The 21,644-nt window shown below is 39.0% G+C and overlaps 1 long non-coding RNA gene and 1 pseudogene across 8 annotated transcripts in view; one reads left to right on the forward strand and one right to left on the reverse strand.

Annotated features, from left to right (window-relative positions):
• LOC109438107 (uncharacterized) overlaps positions 1-21,644 on the forward strand; it is a 98,708-nt gene that overhangs the window by 31,909 nt on the left and 45,155 nt on the right. For 7 of the 8 annotated variants that reach the window (XR_012496382.1, XR_012496383.1, XR_012496378.1 and 4 more), the window contains one exon: positions 3,890-4,030. This is a non-coding gene — a long non-coding RNA (uncharacterized LOC109438107). Of the gene's footprint in view, positions 1-3,889; positions 4,031-6,060; positions 6,139-21,644 lie in introns of all 8 variants that reach the window. The other variant, XR_002136337.2, reaches the window with a different exon arrangement.
• LOC109437582 (large ribosomal subunit protein eL6) lies at positions 15,762-16,287 on the reverse strand (annotated as a pseudogene).

Raw genomic sequence — 21,644 nt, forward strand, 5'->3', positions numbered from 1 at the left:
TGTGCTTTTCTCGATGCTGTTTTGTCTGGAGCAAGTTGGTTTCCTTTGGCAGAAAACACTATTCATGAGAAAAATTTCCTAATGAAAAGAATCCTAGACTTCAGTGCTGAATCTCAGCAACGTAAGGAAAAACACAACTTCATGAGGATTAGAAATTTACACGTGTGATTAACTTTAGGCTCCAACCAAAGCAAAGATGGCATCAGGGTAAATCCTCTTAAGCCACCCCTCAGATGTCAAGGTTCATGGTAAAATGTGTTCAATATATGCCCTGAAGTACTTTGAGCCTCTAAATCTTTGAAAGAGTGTTTTGCTCTTTCATTCCAAGTTAGACAAGCATCATCAGGAAAGCTGAAATAGGGTTACTAGATGGTCTAATGTTAGATTCCTTATTTTTTTTTTAGATAAGCACCTCTTCCTATTAGTGGGAATTTCTTAGAAGATTTTAAAAATAAAGGTCTCAGATGATAGGAATGTTTCAGCCTAGTTGCAGTAGGATTGGTTGGATCAGTTTTCAAACTAAGTTCTGAGTGCCCTAATGGGTTACTTGGAAATCCCTCAGGATCAAGAGGATGAGTAGATGGGGATCCTGTTCTCAGTTTTAATATGAGCACCTCTATTTTTGTCCATTTTATGTATATTGGGTTCTAACATGTATTCATTTGAAAACAGGGTTTCACTACTTAAAGATTAATTTTAAAAAGGAAACAACTAGGTTACTTTTTTTTATTTTTTTTATTTAGTAGGCTTAGGACACTGATATTGCTTCTAGTTCATAGCAGTGGCACATTGTTTTTTTCATTTATACTACAAATATCTATTGAACTTCTCCTATATGTTAGGCACTGTAGGTGCCAGGATATACCTGTAAAAATAGGCATGGTACCTGCCCTCATGGACTGTATACTCTAGTGGAAACACAGGAAGTTAAATAGATAATTATCATGCATTGTGATAACTAAGTGTGTGTAATGGAGTCAGAGAGTCAAGACTTCTGAGTGTTGAAGTAGGAATGTTCAGGAAACAGGACTTGTATATATAAGTCTGTGGGTGAGATAGACCATGCCTCTCTTGAAAAACTGGAAAAAAAAGTATTAAATCTGGAATGTGTAGTGCAAGTTCAAGGAGCCTTCTAGCTATCTTAAGGAGTGTGAACTTTAACTTAATAGCCGTAGGAAGCAGCAGTGTAAAGTGATCAAATTTCTGTTTTTAAAAACTCATTCTGGCTGTAGGACGGAGAATGGAATAAAGAAGAACAGAGTGGGGAAACAGAGGAGAAGGCTATTAGAGTGTTCCAAGTGAGAGTTCCCCTGGGTTAAGGGAGCAGAAATGCAGGGAGAGATGTGGCTAGACTCCAGAGATAATGCAGGATTAGATTCCATTATACGGTGATTGGTGGGATGGGTATTGGGTGTGGAAGAAAGAGTGTCAAGGATGCTATTCAGTTTTCTGGCTCAGGCAACTGAGTGAATAGTGGAGCCATTCATGGAGACAGGGAACTCAGGGGAGAGGGTCAGGTTGAGAGGGAAGGTGATAAGATTCATTTTGGACATGTTGAGTCATAGATCCCTGTGGGCCGTCTGTGGGTAAATGTTGAGTAAGCATTTGGATGTTTGGGTCTAGAGGTTAGGACATAGTCTGGGATAGAGATATAGTTGTGGGACTTATCAGGGTAGAGATGGTGATCAATGTCGAGAGTAGAATGAATGACAGTTCCTGGAGAGACTGAGTGGGCCATGAAAAGAAATAGAGAACAAAGAGAAGGAAAATAAGAGAATATGGTATCATAGAAGCCAATAAGGGAGATCAGTTCAAGGATATGGAGAAATAGTGTTAAATGTTGCAGAGGTCACAGTCTGAAAAGTGTCTTGAAAATGCAGGTCTACATTTTGTCAGTGATGATATTTGCCAGCTGTCTGTGCTTATCTTTGGTCTGGTTGGAAAGCTCTCTTTACTAGTCCAAAAATTAATTACCTCATGTGTAACTGTACAAAAATAACCAGGGAATAGGGCACCTTTACCAGTAGACTGCTACATCACCTGGAGTTTCTGTAAATATCTGAAGAGGTTTAAAAGCCAAACAGCTAATGATTGAAAAATCCCTCCCCGCATACATGTGGGCAAGCAGCTAAAAGCTCTCTCTGATGTGATTTCCCCGAACACCTAAAAACCAGAAGCAGGGGAGTTCCACATGGTCTACTCTTTAATGCAGTGTGATGTTAGTATTATGTAAAATATAATAAATATAACTTGTAGATAAGCAACTAGTGTGAGAGCCACACACACCCTAACAAACTTTGCAAAGTCATGTTATCCCACACTTTTCCCTCAGACTTACTTTCACCTTCCTCCCAGCTCCACTTAACTTCTGTCCTTTCCCTCCCTTTCCATCTGTAATTCTGGGTTAACTTTAAGGGAGCTGTGATTGCTGATAAATATGTTGAGTTTGGGATTCTTCACAGAACGATGGGGAAGTGTTTTCCATAAGGTAAGTGGTTCTTTGCAGATGTTCACCACATGGCTGGAAGGAATCCCTGGCAATTATCTACCCTAACTTCTTCCTTTTATAGTCAAAGAAATTAGGGTAGGAAGAAATGAAGTAACTTGAGCAATGGCCCTTCAGGCACTAAGTGGGGAGCTGAATAGGTCCACATACAACCTACCTGTATGTATAACAGTAATGCATCTTGGAGATGACAGAGAAAATTAAAATATGTTTTATCCTATTTTATACTACAAGACTAAATCTGTTCATGTCAAGTTGCTAAACCATTCAGATATAAAATAAAGAAAAATATTTACTTGTGTATGTTCTAGAGACATTGTGAGAACCAGTCCACAAATATGAATTTTCTTGTATTTCCTGTTTTCACTGCACTTTATACAAATATTTGTTTCCAAAGAGATGCAAGATGGAGAGATATACACTCATGTATTTTGTGGTAGTCTGTGTACCCTGAACACAGACTATTAAGCCATAATAGTGTCCAGGGTCCTTTCTACTACAGCTCTCAAGTTCATTTGCTATCCCTTTCCCAATACTTTGATTCCTATGAGATGTCAGGGATTCGTGTGGCTGCTGGCACAGGAATGGCAACGGGGCAGGGCGAGACTGAGCTAGGAGAGGCTGTTAAATCCAGCTGTCCCTGGGCCAGGGTAGTATAAGAGGCTTTCTATGGATAGATCCAATTCTGAACTGCCAAAGAACTTGATGGGATGATAGAGATCGTAGCTCTCTAAAGATTGGAAATCCCAAACACATGGAAAGTGAGGGAGCATAAGGAAAGACCTCAGACTTTGGAGTCAATGGACTTGGCTTAGAATCCCAGCTATGCTTCTTAGTCGCAATGACATTTTTCAAATTCATTTCAAATTCTCTAAGCCCTCAGTTTCATTATCTGTAAAATGTGACTGTGAAGATGCAATGAAATAATGTATGTAAAAAAAAAAATCAGTAGATATTGGGGGGATCACTTCATAGATTATATAAATGCCTAACCACTGTGGTGTACATCTGAAACTCATATAAAATATAATTGAATGTCAACTATAATTTTATATATATATATATATATATAGAGAGAGAGAGAGAGAGAGAGAGAGAGAGATAGAGATAGATATGGTCATGGGATGTAAATTATAGCATGGGGAATATAGTCAATGGTATTGTAATAGCTACATGGTCAGACAATTAAGTTGGTGAACTTTCCACCATGTAAGTGCTCCATGTCAGAGCGGTAGTAGACTTGGGGTTATCACTTTGTGAGGGGTGTAAATGTCTAATCATTATGTTGTTTTGTATACCTGAAACTAATAAAATTAATAAATAAATAAAGTCAGTAAACTATATAAATTTTAGTTTTCCTTTTCTTCACCTTAAATTCCTTAGGTTCCTTCCATCTCAGGCCCTCTGTCTTCGTATCCCCACCAAATAGCTCTGCTAAAGAAAGACTCAAGCTTTTGCTCAACTACCCTTGAAGAAAACCTCCTTGGAATTTGGGTCTATAGTTTCAGGAGAGAAGTTGGCATGGTAAGCCAATACTATTGTGTGTGTTTTTCCAGTTTTATTAAGACATAATTGACATAAAATTGTGTAAGTTTGAAGTCTACAACATAATGATTTGATATATGTATATATTGTAAAATGATTTTTACAATAAGATTAGTTAACATCCATCACCTCATATAGTTAGACTTTTTTCCCTCATAATGAGAACTTTTAAGATCCACTCTCAGCAACTTTCAAATATATAATATACAAAGTATTGTTAACTATAGTCATTAAGTTATACATTACATGTCCAGAAGTTATTTATGTTATAGCTAGAAGTTTGTACCTTTTGACTACTTTCACCTAATTCCCCCAATCCCCACACCCTTACTTCTGGCAACCACAACTCTGATATCTGTTTCTATGCATTTGGTTTTTAAAAATTCTACATATAAGTGAAATCACACGGTATTTGTCTTTCTCTGTCTGACTTATTTTACTTAGCGTACTATCCTTAAGTCCATCCATGTTGTTGCAAATGGCGAGATTTCCTTCTTTATTATGGCTTAATAGTATTCTATTCCATATATATGGAATATAGAATATATGCATATTTATATATGTATATATAAATAGAACATACATATATATGAGGCACAATTTCTTTAACCATTCATCTGTCAATGGACACTTAAGTTGTTTCCATGTCTTGGCAATTGTAAGCATACAGGTACACATATCTCTTTGGGACAGTGATTTTGTTTCCTTCGAATATATACCCAGAAGTAGAATTGCTGGATCATGTGGTAGCTTTATTTTTAATTTTTTGAGGACCCTCCGTACTGTTTTCCAGAATGACTATACCAATTTACGTTTCTACCAATAGTGCACAAAGGTTCCTTTTTCTCCAGCATTTGTTATTTCTTGTCTTCTTGATGATAGCCTTTCTTATAGGTGTGAGGTGATATCTCACTGAGATTTTGATTTGCATTTCTCTAATTATTAATGATGGTTCAACACTATGGTGACAAGGGAAAAATTATTTGTGACAGAGAAAAATGACTTGCAATTTATAATTACTAACTGATTCCAAAGGAAGTTCTTTGCTGAACAGAGTGATGGGTTTGAGGATGCGAGGTTAAGAGAGTTTACTAAATTGTTCTGCATTAGAAAATTTTTATTTTTTTGCAGGAGGTAGAGGGGGATGGCAGAGCTAAGGGACAATGCAGTGAGATCCAGACCTAGGGCAAACTTAGAACCTACGTGTGGACAAAATTAAAGGGTAAAGGGGTAACCGAAGGGAAATTTCTGAGGAGACTCGAGGTGTTTAATAGGAGTTTCTATTAAAGTGTGCCATGTGGTGCTTGATACAACTCTGTCATGCATTGCTCCATAAAATCTACAATAAAAGCTATGTTTCTTGTTAATTTCTTAGGGAAGTTGAATTTGTTATTGTTCAGAAGAGTATACTTCCTGGTGTCTACTATGAAGTCCTACTTCATGGTGTCTATGAGCTCAGAACAGGTCTGCCTATGAGGCCCAGGAATATCTGGGTCTCATTACTTAGATATCAGCATCCTCGGAAAGATACACATTATTTTTTAAAAACAGAATGAAGAAATAAACACTTGGAAATCATCATAATTGGGCCCAGAACAACATAGCTTAGTTCTGAAGGATGAAAGTAGAGTTTCATCTGGCAAAAGTACACAACAAATTCTTAGCTTAACCCAGAACTTCCATATGTACCTCACAAAACTGATCTAGAGCTCCCAGTCCAAATATTTCCCAACTGAACAATGTCACTTGTTCACAACATTTACTTGATGCCGCAAAAGTTGTGTGAAAAGTCAAAGAATAAAACAGTATTCAGGAAATCCTAAGGCAGCGACTTTCAATTGACTGAGAACTCATATTCCATGCCCAGAAAATCAACAGGAGCAGCCTTCGGAGCTCATCTGTGAGGTAAAGGGATAGTGGGTTAGATTTTCAGAGCTTTCCAGCAGAGCTTGTGGTCACATTTAACTCCATAGCTCTACTGCCCCACAATTCTCTTTGCTTTTTCACAGTGGAACAGTACCTATTAGGAAGCAAGAAGTGGCTTTTAAGAAAGAAGATCACAGAAAAACACATACCTTGAAAAACAGGTAAGAGTGGATATTTGGATATGGAGAAAAATGACAAGAGTCCAGGAGAGAATCCAGGAAGCTTTTAACATTTGAGAGTAGTGCATAGTGTACTGCTTGGAAATAATGGCTACTCAGATGAATTAAAGCTGCAGGAATTTGTTGTGGGAGCTTACTTGCTTCAAGCCTTTGGAGCCAATTTCAGAACAGCTACCTTTTTAATTGGAAAACTGATTTCTACAGAATAACTAACAGGTAGAACAAGTGGATGATGCTCTACTGCAAGGATAACATAAAGATATCTCTGAATGTGCTACAATGAGCCATCATGTAAGTCAGCTCTAAGAATTGAGCATCATAATTTAGAGGAATGCACAAGATTTAGAATCAGATGGCCTAAATGAAAACCCAAGCTCTGATACTTGCTGTCTGTCAAGTAGTAGGTCACCCAGTTCTGAGACTCAATATCCTTTTCTATAAAACAAGGTGTATGTCACATGACTATTATAAGGCTCAATGGATATAAAATGCAGATGGAGGCACTTAAAATTTTTTAATTAATTACAAAAGCAAGACATGGTCAATGCAAGATACTTGGAGAACAGAAAAAGACAAAGGAAAACACTAAAGAAATACTCATAATTTTACCAACCAAGAACAAATAGTATTTCAATTTTTTATAAGTATGCACACATGTGCACACACAGAGCACACACTTTCTTTTATTTATTTTTAATTTTTATTTTTTTAAATTTATTGGGGTGACAATTGTTAGTAAAATTACATAGATTTCAGGTGTACCATAGTAGCATTTTAACTGTGCATACATTTTGTAGCTTACATTTCCATTTAGCAATATATTGCAAAATATTTCCAATGTCAATAATCTTCTACATATTTAGGAAAGCATTTTTAAAACTGTAAAGGGCCATTCGAAAATCAGCAGTTATTATTAAAACATGAATGAATGAATATACTCATCTCTTCCTCAATATACACAAAACCCCAAGCACCCAAAGAGTCATCCTGCATGATTCTATTGGCAATTCTGTAAAGTATATCTTAATGGCAAATGGGGTCATTTTTGTCTGTCTTTTCTTATTTCTTGCCTTCTTTTTCATAACTAGGTAGACAAATGTTACAAAATGACATTTTATGTCAGTATTTTTTACTTTAAATTCCTTCGATGTATTCTCTTCAAATTTGCTTTGGCAATGGTGCATGGATTCTGTTGAGACATGCTACCTGTGTGCCATGGTGCTTTCCATGAACATAATTTAAAAACGAATTATCTAGAAATCTGGACCCACTGCCCCTTTGTTTTCCATGTTCAAGGTCTTTTACTCTTGTGAAGAATATATATGCTTTCTCTATGCACACAACTAAAAATAAATTGCAACTCTAATTTCGAAATGATTTAAAATTGATGAATGGGCAAGTTAATTTGCTGTGAGGATGTTTTGCCCATTTTTCCCTACGTCATTTGGCCTGGATTGAAATTTAGGTGATGAGGATCCTGACTTTGTTACTATTTGTGCATGTGGGCAAGTTCACCCACCCCTTCCTCAACCTTGGTTTTCTCATCTGTAAACTGTCAGGAGTAGAATAGATAATAATCTCTGAACTTGTAAGATTTTCAGGCCACATTTGGAAACCTAGGTGAGCATTCTGACGGCAAACCAGAGATAATGTAGACAAATATGCCCTGGATCAGCTCTAACCAGTTGCTAAAATATTAAAATCTTCTGTATCACTTATTAGTAACACCCTTGCTGGAGCTTCCAAGTGCCCTTATTCCTTATTACCTACCAATTTAACGTCCCTGGCCTGCCTTCCTGGACTCACACTCTTCCAGATTCCAGCAGCTAAGAAGCCTTTTAGTTTGATGAAGTCCCATTGTTGCTTTTTGGTTTTGTTGCTTGTGCTTTTGGTGTCAGATCCAAAAACATCATTGCCAAGACAAATGTGAAGAAATTTTCCCCCTATATTTTCTTCTAGGAGTTTTATGGTATCAGGTCTTATGATTAAGTCTTTATTCCAGTTGAGTTAGACTTTGTGAATGGTGTAAGATAGGAATCCAATTTCATTTTTCCACATGTAGTTATTCAGTTTTCACAACAGCATTTGTTGAAGGGACTATCCTTTCTCCATTGAGTATTCATGGCCCTCTTGTCAAATATTAGTTGACTGTTTATGTGAAGTTTATTTCTGGGCTCTCAATTCTGTTCCTTTGGTCTATATGTTTATTTTTATGCCAGTACCATACTGTTTTAATTACTACTGCAACTATTGTAAATAGTGTATAGATACTATAGTATAGTTTGAAATCAGGAAATGTGATGCCTCTGCTTTATTCTTCTTTCTCATAAGTGCTTTGACTATTTGGAGTCTTTTGTGGTTTCATACAAATTTTAGAATTGTTTTTTCCATTTCTGTGAACAATATCATTGGAATTTTGATAGGAATTGCATTGACTTCACAGATGGCTTGGGTGATCTGCACGTTTTAACAATATTAATTCTTCTGACCCATGAATGTGAGTTATCTTTCCATTTGTGTCTTCTTCAATATCTTTCATCAAAGTCATAATAGTTTTTATTGTTCAGATTGTTTACTTCCTTGGTTACATTTATTCCTAAATATTTTATTGTTTTTGATGCTATTGTGAATGGGATAGTTAAAAAAAATTTTTTTTACAGATATTTTAATGATTTCTTTGTGCCATTGGTTGTTCAGGAATGTGTTGTTAGTTTCCACATACTTGTAAAATTTCCAGTTTCCTCTTGTTGATTTCTAGTTTCATACCATTGTGGTCAGAAAAGATATTTGGTATGACTTCAATCTTACTAACTTTGCTAAGACTTGTTTTGTGGTTTATCACATGATCTACCCTAGAGAATGTTCCATGTACACCCGAGAAGAATATATATTCTGCTCCTGTTGGATGGATTAGTCTATAAATACCTGTTAGGTCTATAGGGTCTAATGTATGGTTCAAGTCCAACATTTCTTTGTTGATTTTCTGTCTGGATGATCTGTCCATTGCTGAAAGTGGAATATTGAAGTCCCCTATTGTTATCATATTGTTATTTATTTCTCCCTTCAGATCTGTTGGTATTTGTTTAGTATGTTTAGGTGTTCCAGTGTTGGGTGTGTATTTATTTGAGGTTATTATATCTTCTTGATGAATTGACCCCTTTACCATTACATAATGACCTTCTTTTTTTCTTGTTACTGTTTTGACTTAACTATTTTGTCTGATGTAAGTATAGCTAATCCTGATTTCTTTGGTTTTTACTTGCATAGGATGTCTTTTTCCATCTTCTATCTCTTCACTTTGAGCTTGCATGTGTCCTTAAATCTGAAGGAGCTAGGTTTCACATGATGAATCTCAAAGAGAGAACCTGGGGAAATAGAAGACAGAAGAGGGCAGGGGAACCTAAGGCTCAGAGGAAATCACGGAGATCTTAGAGGATCATGGGCCATGGAATTTTACCCAGGTTAGGAGAAAGAAAGCCCTAGCTGACACCAAGTTTGCACAAATAAAAAGGGACATAAAACACACAAGTGGTGCATGTATGTGTGTGTGTGTGTTTTATGAGGGGGTGGGTAATTAGAGAAGGGGAATTTTAATCCAAATTTTGGAAGAAATGGTATTTTGGGGAGAAATAGTATTTTAGTGTTGGTTAAAGGATAACAATTGGGCATTATATGGTGAAGCCTAGCATGAACAAGGCTGTTAGCAGACAAACACACACAATGTATAAATGAGAATATTCTGGCTACAACTGTAGAGTCACTATTTTAACATCCCTTCTTCTTTGCCTGGAAGGAATACATTTTCTTTTTTCTTTTTTTTAACTTTTATTTGTTTTAAGTGTGTTTTTCCAGGACCCATCAGCTCCAAGTCAAGTAGTTGTTTCAATCTAGTTGTGGAGGGCACAGCTCACACTGGCCCATGCAGGGATCGAACCGGCAAATCTGGTGTTAAAGCATCATGCTCTGACCAACTGAGCTAACTGGCTGCCACTATGGAATACATTTTCAATTCCTCTTCACGTTGCTCATGGTTCAGTAAGAAACAAGGCTCAGTCAGGCCCATGGTTTGCAAATTTATTTTAACAACAGAATTTTATCTTCAAGTAAATCTTATCTGAAAGTGCATCATGTGAAACAGACAAAAAAATCAGTTGCCTGGTTAAGCAGGTAGAGGTCCTGTCCATTTGTGCTCCCCCACATCCATCCCTTAGAATTCCTGGGGCTCTGTAGAGCACAGCCTGAAACCCACTGCCCTAGAATAGAACAAGAGAAATAAGACTGTCACATTGGTCTCCTTTCTTGATTAAAATATACTGACCTTGCCAGGAGAAATTCCATTTAGAAATTTGTGCCAGAAAATGAAAAAAGTCAATAATATCTAATGTTGGCAGGGAAATGGGGAAATGGGTACTCTAGAATACTGTTGGTGAGAGTATAAATTGATGCAGTCTTTTTGAAGACAGTTCATCAAAATTTTAAATATATAAGCCATGTGATCTTGTAGTTTCACTTCAAGAAATCTACCCTATAGAAATAAACACATATATTTATAAAAGTGTATATACAAGCATGCTCATTATTTATAAGACTGTAAAATCAGAAATGGGAATGGTTAAATAAATTATGCTATCTCCATATAATGGAATATTATAGTCAGTAAAATAAAAGAGGTAGATCTATATATATTATATAGAAGAGTGTCTATATATTATATATAGAGTGAAAATGCAAGTTACAAAAGAACATAGTTAGTCTGATAAAATTTTTAAAGCAAATGAAACCCACATTCTATGAAAGCTGTGTAAGTACTTCTAATTGAAAAAAAACCAAACCTCTAGAAATAAATGGTTCATCTCAGGGGTTCATCTCTAGGATTTACTTCTGGAGAAGGGAAATGGAAGTATACCGTGTTTCCCTGATAATAAGACCTAGTTGGACTATTAGCTCTATTGCATCTTTTGGAGCAAAAGTTAATATAAGACCCGGTCTTATATGTTGTATTATATAAGACCGGGTCTTATAGTACAATAAGATCTTTTTCTTGGGGAAACACGGTATGTAAGGTGGGCATATATGTTTGTGTTATTTGAATTTTTCACCGAAAAAAATGCATTAATTTCACAATTAAAAAAGCAATGAAAAGAAAGGTAAAATATTTTGCCTGTTTTCAAGAACTGGTGAGTTTCTTCTTTCAAATAATATATGCTGCTTCCCTTTTTGCCCTGGCTGCCAGGGAATCCAGACTCAACTTTGAAGCATTACCTAGCTATGAGATTGACCTTTAGACCTGAAATATTTACTTTTTCCTTTTCCTTTGGTCCTGCTTTTCTATTTCTAATTAACTAACTTCCCCCCCACCCCAACCCCAAAAGCTTCTTTGCTCATTTTTCAAAAGAGATAGGAATGAGTTATAAATAAACAAACAAACTGGGCGGCCGGATGGCTCAGTTGGTTAGAGTGCGAGCTCTCAACAACAAGGTTGCCAGTTCAATTCCCGCATGGGATGGTGGGCGGCGCCCCCTGCAACTAAAGATTGAAAATGGCAACTGGACTTGGAGCTGAGCTGCGCCCTCCACCACTAGATTGAAAGACAACGACTTGGAGCTGATGGGCCCTGGAGAAACATGCTGTTCCCCAATATTCCTCAATTAAAAAAATTATGAAAAAGAAAAAGAAACTATGAGCACCTCACTCGAAGCAGCCCGCATTTGTCTGTGTGCACCACACCATTATGGTCAAGTGTAGGCTGAAGGGTGAAGGAATTAATTTACTGTTTACATTTTGTACTCTGATTATTCTCACATGGGACCCCAGGACAAGAATTGGTACTCCTGCAGCTATCTTAAGACACTTGTTGCTACTTTGGGGCTTCACTTTGTCTCTACTCCAAATTTAAAGAGCTGCAAGGACAGGCAGGGGCCTCCTGTGACAAGCCTTGTCTTCATCCTGTAGATAGTGGAAAACCAATGAGTGTTTTTAAGCAACGAAGTCATAACTGGATCTTAATCAAGTTTGAAAAAAATACCTGGCAAAGGAGAAAGTAGATTGGCGTGGTGAAAGGCAGAGATAGTCATTAAATACCTGTGGAGCAGTTGGCTAATTGATGGTTAAATGGCCAAGGTTGTTCTAAAGTCTGCATTTATTGGGAGGGTGTGTGCACCGTTTGTCAGTAATGCCTGGTTGGATCACTTGGTCTGAACATGGGCTAGTTAGGACCATATCGTAGGTCCAGTTAGATTTTTTAAAAAATCGATTTTAACAGGCTGCAATCTTAAATCCAGCAGGCCATTTCATAAGAGAAGTGAGTAAACAGCTCAAGGCAAAGACATCCTTGTGGTCAGAAAGGATAGAAAGGCAATAGTTTTCCCAGGTACCTCAGCAGCCGGCATCTTTATTTATATATAGAGGGTCTTGTTCTCTTTGCTAATGGTGATGAAGATACATCTGCCTCACCTCAGAGAAGGGAATGCAGCGCCCACAAGGACACTGGCTTGGGGTCAGACCTAGTTTAGATCTTTATTCTGTCACTTATTAACTGCGACCTTAAGCAACCCCTCAGAGCCAGTTTCTTAATTTGTAAAAACACTCACTTTTGTTGGTGAGAGGGTAGAATAACAGAAGGCAAACTAATCCTAAGGACCAAGTGTGGCTTTTATTTATTTTTTATCTTGTTTTTAAATATTCCTCTTTGTACCCCCAAAAAGACTTAGGATGCAGTTGTTGTCATATTACTGCAAATAGGCTGGGGTGTCTGTTTTAGGCCTTTGTACATTGAACAGTTACAGAATTAATAGATGGTTGATGTTCTCCCTTTAGAACTGTGGGTGAGTGTCAACTGTTGGAGGGATAATAGCTACCTGCCCTGCGACCCCAACTTCTCAGGGAATGGGGCAGACCCCTCCCCCTCGAGGAGCTCAGCCTAGCTCCAGACTCCCAGAGGAGAGTGGACCTCAAACTTATCCACAGAGGCTTGGGAACTGCTAGCCTGGGCTTCCAAATTCACCCTGCTTGCCCAGCACATGCGCAGTCGTGGCTCAAGAAGGCCTTAGGGTTAATTGCAGTGCACTAGATCCAGTCCCACCCACGCGGGCTCTCTGGTCCTGCCCACCATGGGGCAGGGTGTCAAAGGAGTCAGTGACTCAAAGAATGTTACTAAATTAATATTGGTATTATGTGTGGGTTCTGTTTCAAATGCATTGGAATCAGAGACTTCCTTCTTTAAAATAAAGTCCATGTTAAACCTCCCTCCATCATGCCTGACCTGTAAGGGGGTTCTCAACTACTTTTCCGTTCTTGCCCAGCCCTAGACTCCCCTCGACTAGGCCTGGCAGATGCATCTCAGGGAAGAGGGAGAAAATCATCTAGATTCTAGTGAAAAATCTTGTCCCTGCAACTGGGAGATACAGTAGCTGTCCTCCAGCAGTTCTTCTAAAGGGCAGGGTTCTTCCTTCAGTTCTTCCTTCAGCTCATCCTGCTCCCTCTCCTCTCCTCTCTTCTCCTCATCTGCAGGAATGCAGGGAAGTGGGAGCCTCCACAAGCTCCCAGAGTGCCACCCGCTATGTGTCAGGATGTCCCCCAGTGGGTGTGTCCTGGGCTTCTGCTGCATGACTCAACTCACCCGAGCTTGCCACTCACTCCCCGGGCTTTGGGAACAGCAGGAGGGGACTAGCAAGGGCGTACTGCCCTGACACCTCCACTCCTCCCCAGTGCCAACTCCATCCCCAGGCGGCCTGCTAAAATCCAGCCTTCTCAGAGCCAGGTGGTGCTTGCCAGTCTCTTTACTTATGGGCAGGTGGTGTGGGGGTGCAGAGGATGAGAAGGACTGCAGTGAAATCAAAGTACTTGTGTAGGTCAGGGTTTATTAATGTGATGTCCTTGGCTCCAAAGGATGGGCAAACTCCTGCAAAGTGTAGCTGTGGGAGTACACATATGTTTTTTTGGGAAAAGTGTCAAAGGGATCAGTGACTCAAAAATTGTTACCAATCAAAAGTTATATTATATGGGATCAGGGGCTTCATGGTTGAAATAAACAAGGAGAAAAAAAGTTAAATGGTGTTAAACCTCCCCCCACCCTGCCTGACAGATATAGTGGTTCTCAGTTACCTTTCCCTTTTCAAATAAAATTCTGTAAGGAGTACCCTTCTCAAAGATTCCCCCAGGCTGCTGGTAGATCAGTTTTGCCTTTGCTGATAAGTCCTCCTTTAACACTCGTGGGACTATTTGCTGTGCAGAATAAGCTATACTATCTCAGTGCTGTTGCTAACAGATGAGGAAAATAGGGGAAGAAGGCACATTTATAGGGCTTAACCATATGCAAAGGACCTTTTTTAAAAAAAAATTTTTTTTAATCCCTGTGCCTTTAATTCCCATTTCACATGTGAAGAAAAGAGATCAAATAACTTGCCCAAAGTTACAGTATTTGAATATAGATCTCAAATCTCTTTGGATCTAAAGTCCATACCTTTTCTTCTCCACCAAGAGGTTCCTGAGGGAAAATTTTTAAGTACCAGTAAAATCTGCATTTTAATACTAAGACACTTTAAAATCCCTCTCCCTTTAAAAAAAAAAGTGTGCTTATTCCCTAAATCATAGCTCCTAAGGTGGCCAACCTGGGAGGCAGCTGGAGGAGAGGAGAGAGTGCTGAACAGATAATCCCATAGATATTTCCCACATCAGGCCACTAGCTGAAGCCCATGGCTGGGATGTGACGGTTAGCTGTCATTGCCGTGCCAGTGCACCCACAACATAATCACTACATTTGGTTAAGTAAAAACAAGGTACAGCAAATTCCAAAAAGACTGTTTAAAGGAAGCCAGTGGGGTTCTGAGTTTTGATGGTGGATTGAATACATGTATCTAATTTTACTTCCTCCTGAAGCACCCTAAAACTGCACTAAAGAGATTTTTACAAAAGACATAATCACGTAAGTGTAGGAGAAATAGGAGAGAGAGTAAGAGCAATAAAATTTAGGAAGCTGGAAAGCAGATGGACAAGTGGTAACTGCCTTAACAGAACCAAGAAAGCTTAATCCCCAGCTTCAAACCACAGAATCCTCAAAAGTCTCAGGAGTTGGCAGCGTCAAGTATGCCTAGGACTGGAGTAAAGGAGAGATTTCAAATAAGGAAGAAAACGTTACTTGAGGAGCAGATGGATTCCTAGCTTCCTTTTTCCTCTTCATGGCACCAGGTGACTGTCTCCCCCCCATCCTCACAGAAATCTGGAGGTTTTTGTCTCTGTAGAGAGTAAAATAGATGGTCCTGGACTGAAAGATGCCAGGCACTGCTGAGTGCAGGGCTTCCTCCTGGAGACGGAGCGAGGCAGGGGGTGGGACAGAATTAGCTATATATTCACTCTCCAGACTTCTTCCCTCACTTATTTCTCAGCCATACTCTCATCCACCAAGCAGGAGATTAGAAAATTCTTCTTTGGGAATTTGACCAGAACAAGAAGAAAATGTAAAAACATTAACTTCAGAGGTCCCCCAAGAAACAGCCCATCCAGATCACTTCAGAGTAAAGTTTAAAGTTGGCAAGCCCTGCTCACTGGCTCAGGAATTTTTTTTTTTTTAACAGTTCAGGCATTTAATTAGGTTCTTCATAATTAATTTAGAACACCAGTTTGTGAGGATAAACCCCATCGGTGAGAGCAAACACAGAGCGGAGGTAGCCCTGGAGCTGAGGAACAGCTTTCATTTTTGGCAGAATTTGCGAGTCCACGGCTTTCTGATCAATTTTACGCTGCTCTGTAATCTGTATTTCTCTTTCTCTGTGTTGAAGATCTCCCCCTCCTGGTGTCTGGGCTTACGCAGCTTCTTCTTGAAGTAAGCATCAGTGAGATGTTTGGGGATCTTCACACCACTGATATCAATTTTGGTGGAAGTACCGATGACAGATTTCTGGTGTGTTCTATGAAGAGGAACTCGATGGAGGGACAGAGGTCCAGTCACAAGTTGCCACTGCTCAGCTGCTTAAGGAAAACCACCCTCTTGCCTCTATGGCGCCCAGTGAGGATGATCAGAATGGTTCCAGGAGTGATGCTGGCCTCAAGTTTTCTCACGTGCTGACTGAAAGGCTTCTTGCTGTGGCTCAACAGCTTTCGAGGCACATCTTCAGTAGGATAGTCTCTAGGCATTTTGCGAAGTTTAACTACTTGGATGCCACCATTCTTGTTGCCACCAGCTGGTTTTGTGACAGTAGCAAGAACCTTCTCCTTTTTCTTTTCAATCCTGGATTTAGCTGCTGAATACTTCCTCTTGTGCATGGCCTTTCGAGAATACATAGCTGATTGGGAACATCTGCCAATTCCTCTGACCAGGACAGGGTTTCAGCTACTGTGGGGCTCCCCCTTCTTAGGCTTTGGCCTTGAGGTTAGCCTTCTTAACCTTGCCACCAGCATCAACTTCTTGGCTTCAGGTTTCTTCTCCTTATTGTCCGGTTTCTCAGCTTTTTCACCCGTCGTCTTGCAAGTTGGGAAAGAGCTTGCTCAATACTTTTGATCAGTTTTTAATTTTCCACGATTAATCAAGAGCAAAAAAACCCAAGGATTACCAGATATCTGAGGATAGTCCCCAATGAAAAAGATAGAGACACAAATAAATATAAAAGGCAACATAGAGCAACAGCGACTATACAGAGAGGAGAAAAGAAAGAAAGGAAGAAAGAAAGAAAGACAAACAAACAAGAATTCCTCTATCAGATAATAGACAACACTGCATACTTGAAACAAGAACAGGATGCTATAAAAAAGGTTCATTTAGAGGATGAAAAAGCTCTTAGAAATTAAAAATAATAATGAAATAAAAATGTAGAAGGGCTAGAATGTGAGCTAAAGGATTTTCTCAGAAAGTAGAACAAAGAGTAGACACAGAGGAAACAGTAAGAAAGTGAGAGGTATGTTCTAGAAGGTTCACTATCCAAATAATAAGAGTTCCAGAAAGAGAGAAACATATAAGTAGAGCAGAGAAAAGCACCAATGAAATAATTCAAGAGAATTTCTCAGAACTGAAGAACATGAGTTGTCAGATCAACACGAGTCCTAAGCACAATAGATGAAAATAGACCCTCACAAAGGCACATTTAACATTTTTGGTACTCTGCAGCAAAGAGAATTTATATAAGCTTCTAGAAAGGAATAAACACACATATAGAGAATTAAGAATCCAAATAACTTCAGATCTCTCCACAGACACCATAAACAAGAAGACAGTGCAGCAATACCTATATAGTTCTGAAAGAAAATTATTTCCATCCTAGGATTTTATATCCAGCCAAACCATCAATCAAGCAGGACTATTGTATTCCACAACTCCAGGGAGCAACATTTAGAATACAGTGTTGTTCAGTAAAGTGGCTTACATTCAAGTATGAGGGTAGAACCAAGACATTTTCAAACATTCGAGTCTCAAAATCTTATTTCCCATGTACCCTTTCTTAAAGCACTACTGGGGAATGTGCTCCACTAAAACAAGAGAGTAAACTAGGAAAGAGGAAGACATGAGATACAGGCAGAGGTGGCTTTGAGGGCATCAACCCATATAGTTACACAGGGTCTCACATGTAGAAGGGCCTCATACTTGGTTTAATGCTCAGTTGTTGCCATTTTGAAATTATTAATAGTTTTTAAACAAGGAACTCTGCATTTTCATTTGTTCACTGGGCTCACAAATTGTGCATTCCAGTCCTGGATATAAGAAACAGGTGTTCCAACTCAGGACAAAGGCAAAGGGAATCCCCATGAGGACAGTGAAGGGAGATTCCAGTATAGTTATCAACAGACAGAGGACAACTATCCCAGAGAGGAGCCTGACACTCAAGTGACAGACATGTTGGTGACTGTTTTTTTACTCTCTATTTCCACTGTTTTTTTACTCTCTATTTCAACCTGAGGACAGAATGCTTAAATAAGCCCTGCCATGATTCTTACCTGTGTTATGATCATTTGTTGACAAATTTTCTGTTCTCTTTCCCATGCCCTGATGCCTAGATCAGAAGAGGACACCATTGTAAATCACCAAACTTTCTGCTTAAACTTACATCTGAGAGCTGGAAGTAAGGTAGAAAATAGAGAGCATCCCGTACTCTCTGACCATATTTCTGCCTGACTCCAGTACGAGGCTCACCTGGCAACCTTGCCAGATGCCCTGAGTGTGCAGAGCACTGTGTTTGCTAAAGTCTAGCTTACAACCTTGCCCGCTGACTTCCCCAGAAAGGGCTCTTGTAAACTCTCAGGGAAGCTGACAGCAAGAGATTCTGTTGTGTTCTTCCCTGAGTTTTCAATTAATAGTGTAACTTTAATCTTTCTTTATGCAGCTACCAAAATTTCTAAACTAAATAATGTGTTGTTTGGGTATATAAATATAGGTGGTAAAACCATAAAGAAAGTAGGGAATGATTTAACACAAAAGTGTGAACTAGTGGTAACCTCTGGGTGGCTATGGATGGAGAATGAGCAGAGGAAAACCCAACTGGGGCAGGCGCAGGAACTTACAAGTTACTGTTAATATTTTATTCTTCAACTAGGCTACGTGGTGAATACCTGGGTATTGGTTTTCTATTCTTTAAACTGTACCTATATTTAATAAACTTCTGAATGTATGATGTGAAATAATGAATGTCAATATCATTATCATAGGATAAAATTTCATCAAAGCTCACGTTTGGCCCTTGAGCTACATGAGTACAAATAGTCCTTTCATCATGGAATTTCAAATAAAAGACCTTAGGCCATCCAGTCTAACCTCCTTTTTATTTGTAATCATTATTATTTTAACTGGCTTTGGGATATCATTATATAAGTTGCAATGTAAACCTATAAGTTCATGTTGTTTCAGAGCTTGGTAGGTTGTTAGACTCTCCTTGTTTCCTACCGGTGTTTCTGCCCTTATCTTTTGAAGGGTACACTTAAGGTTTTCTTCATTGGCATTGATAATTTCATTTTGCTCAGATGATGGGGTGAGATGGTGCATGGGGAAACCAGAAGAGAAAAATTTCTTTTTCTTGTTTTACTATTAAAGCTTTACTGCCTTACTTCTCCCCCAGAGTATATCCATTTAGTGTTTACCCATTTCAATGCAAAGAACTTGGGGACCTGGGATCTTTTTGCCAAACTGAATATGAGCTGACTCACTGACATATATCTCAAGTGGTCCATTGGACCAATGAGTAACATCCTGGAAGAAACATGAGTTATTGTTAGTCATAATTATTCCCTCACCTTTCCTGGAATGTCTTTGAAGGCACTAGGCATCAGCAATATCTGTCATCAAAAGCTCTTTTGTCTGCAGTTTCTGTGATTGCATTCAGCTTGTTCACAGCACAGAAAGAGTTTTTCATCCTAAGATGATGGCTTTCTTTCTATAAAAGGTATCCACTATTTATCCCGCCTGTAGAAAGGAAGTTGGCACAGATTCTGAAGAGCCAATCAATTCCTTAGCTGTTCTTCTTAACAAGCAACTCTTTCTTGATAGCTCTAGAATTTTGATATAATTGTAGAAGTTGAGTAACTTGTCAGTTGGTCATTTGTAACCAATAAAACTGAAAAGATTATCTACCTTTATTTAAATTTTGGATAGAGAAGATCTGTAATTCTAGAATTGTGTCTTAGGAGTTGATTCTACTATGAAACTCCATCTGAACAAAATTTTGCTGTAGATCTTGGCATTCCTAGCATGAAGGAATTAGAAATCCAAGTTAGAATCCAAGTATTAGTTTGTTAGTTGTTTTCATGGTATAATGAATTATAGAATGAGATAGGGGTATTATATAACTTTTTTTTGGTTGCAAAGGACAAAAACTCTTTGATACAAGCTTACGAAAAACAAGAAATTTACTATAATAAGGATACAAGAAAATCACAGAAACCAAGAACAGAAATGTGATTTACCTTCCAGAAGGGATTGGAACCAGGAATTGGAAGGACCCAGGGCCTCTTTTTCTCATCTCTGCTCCTCTATGCACATGTACATCATTTTTCTCCCTTTTTGCAGATCAGCTTTTCTTTGCTTCTTGGCAGAATGAGGCCACTCTTGTGTTGGTGCTGTGTTAGGATAGTCTAGGTTATATTGAAGCAAGAAATACGTCCTAAACCATAAAGATTTCTTTCTTCATTCATGTCACAATTTTTTGTGGGATGAGAAGCCCTTCTAAGATGGAGAAGCCCATAGCTATGCTATGCTATCTGGAACATGTGGCCTCCAAGGTCACTATTGTGGGGAAACAGAAAGTGGAATGATATCAGGGATATTTTCAACAGTCAAGCCTAAAAGTGTTTGGAATCACTTCTTTTCATCTCCCATTGGCCAGGACTTAATCATATGGCTCCAATCTACCTGCAAGGGAAACGGACACAGGAGGAGCATATGGATATGGATAGTTAGTGAGCACTAACTGTCTCAGTTACATCTCCAATTAAGAGACAACTCAGACCAATTAGTCAAATTCCTTGTTTCCCGGAAATTTTTCTGTTATTCCTAGGGAAGAGACCCTGGCCCAGCTTGGGTCCACTGTGATCCAACCTGCTTTATCTTGGAGAGAGGGCCATGTTGAACAGAATGGCTTCCAGGTTCCCACCAGTTTTAATATGTGACTCAAATGTGGAAGGGAAGGACAATAGAAAGAGTAGTCCCTTCAGACAGTTAGTGTCTACTACCTAGAGTTATGTTTCATTTCTGAAGCCTCTGAGAATCAGTCTCTTTTATATGTTACTTCTCAATAATGGTATGTGTGTTTTATGTAATTCTTTATTTTAAAGATGAAAATATAGTAAACCTGCTTGGAAGAGTTAAGACTTACTGCTTTTCTCTCTAGATAATTGTCCACAAGACCTATCTCTGGAAATAAGGTGCCTGAGTCGTGAGGGTAGTTACCAGACATGTGAATGTGGCCATCTTTTTTCCTGATCTCTGTTGAGAGCTTGTGGGGACAGAGTCCCAGAGAGCAGTTTCCAGGCTCTTGGCCTCACATGGAAAGGTGCTGCCTCTGGTACTAGATGGCCATCAGCTGTGACTAGTTGGCCATCGGCTGTTACCGGTTAGCCATTAGCCACTGATATAACTGCCGTTGCTGAGCTAGCAAGCGCCGATTGCAGTCAGCAAGGGGTTGGTTGGTTGGTAGAGAAGCGGCCGGCAGGTTGCGGATCGTGCACCTCCTGCCTCCTGTGTCTCCAACCCAGCCGCCAGCTAGAATATAGGGTTATGACTCCCCTATCTATGGCTCCGTGGGTGTTCCTTTTTGGCCTCACCATATCCTGCGTTCTTATACTGGGAGTGGGACCAGAGACTCTTCATGACAGAGCTACTGGAACACAAAGGTGGCACTGGAGTCCTTCCACATGGACCCCTAGTTGTAGTTATTGGAGTCGTTCCAAATACTGCCATTCTCTCTTCCTTCCGGATATGTGGTACGATTGCATTTCCCTGCCTCCTTTGTAATTAGGTGTGGACATATGACTTGCTTTGGCTAATAAAATGGAAACAACTGACATGAGTCACT

Source organism: Rhinolophus sinicus, linkage group LG05 (assembly GCF_036562045.2).
Source record: "Rhinolophus sinicus isolate RSC01 linkage group LG05, ASM3656204v1, whole genome shotgun sequence".
NCBI classification, from domain to species: Eukaryota; Metazoa; Chordata; class Mammalia; order Chiroptera; family Rhinolophidae; genus Rhinolophus; species Rhinolophus sinicus.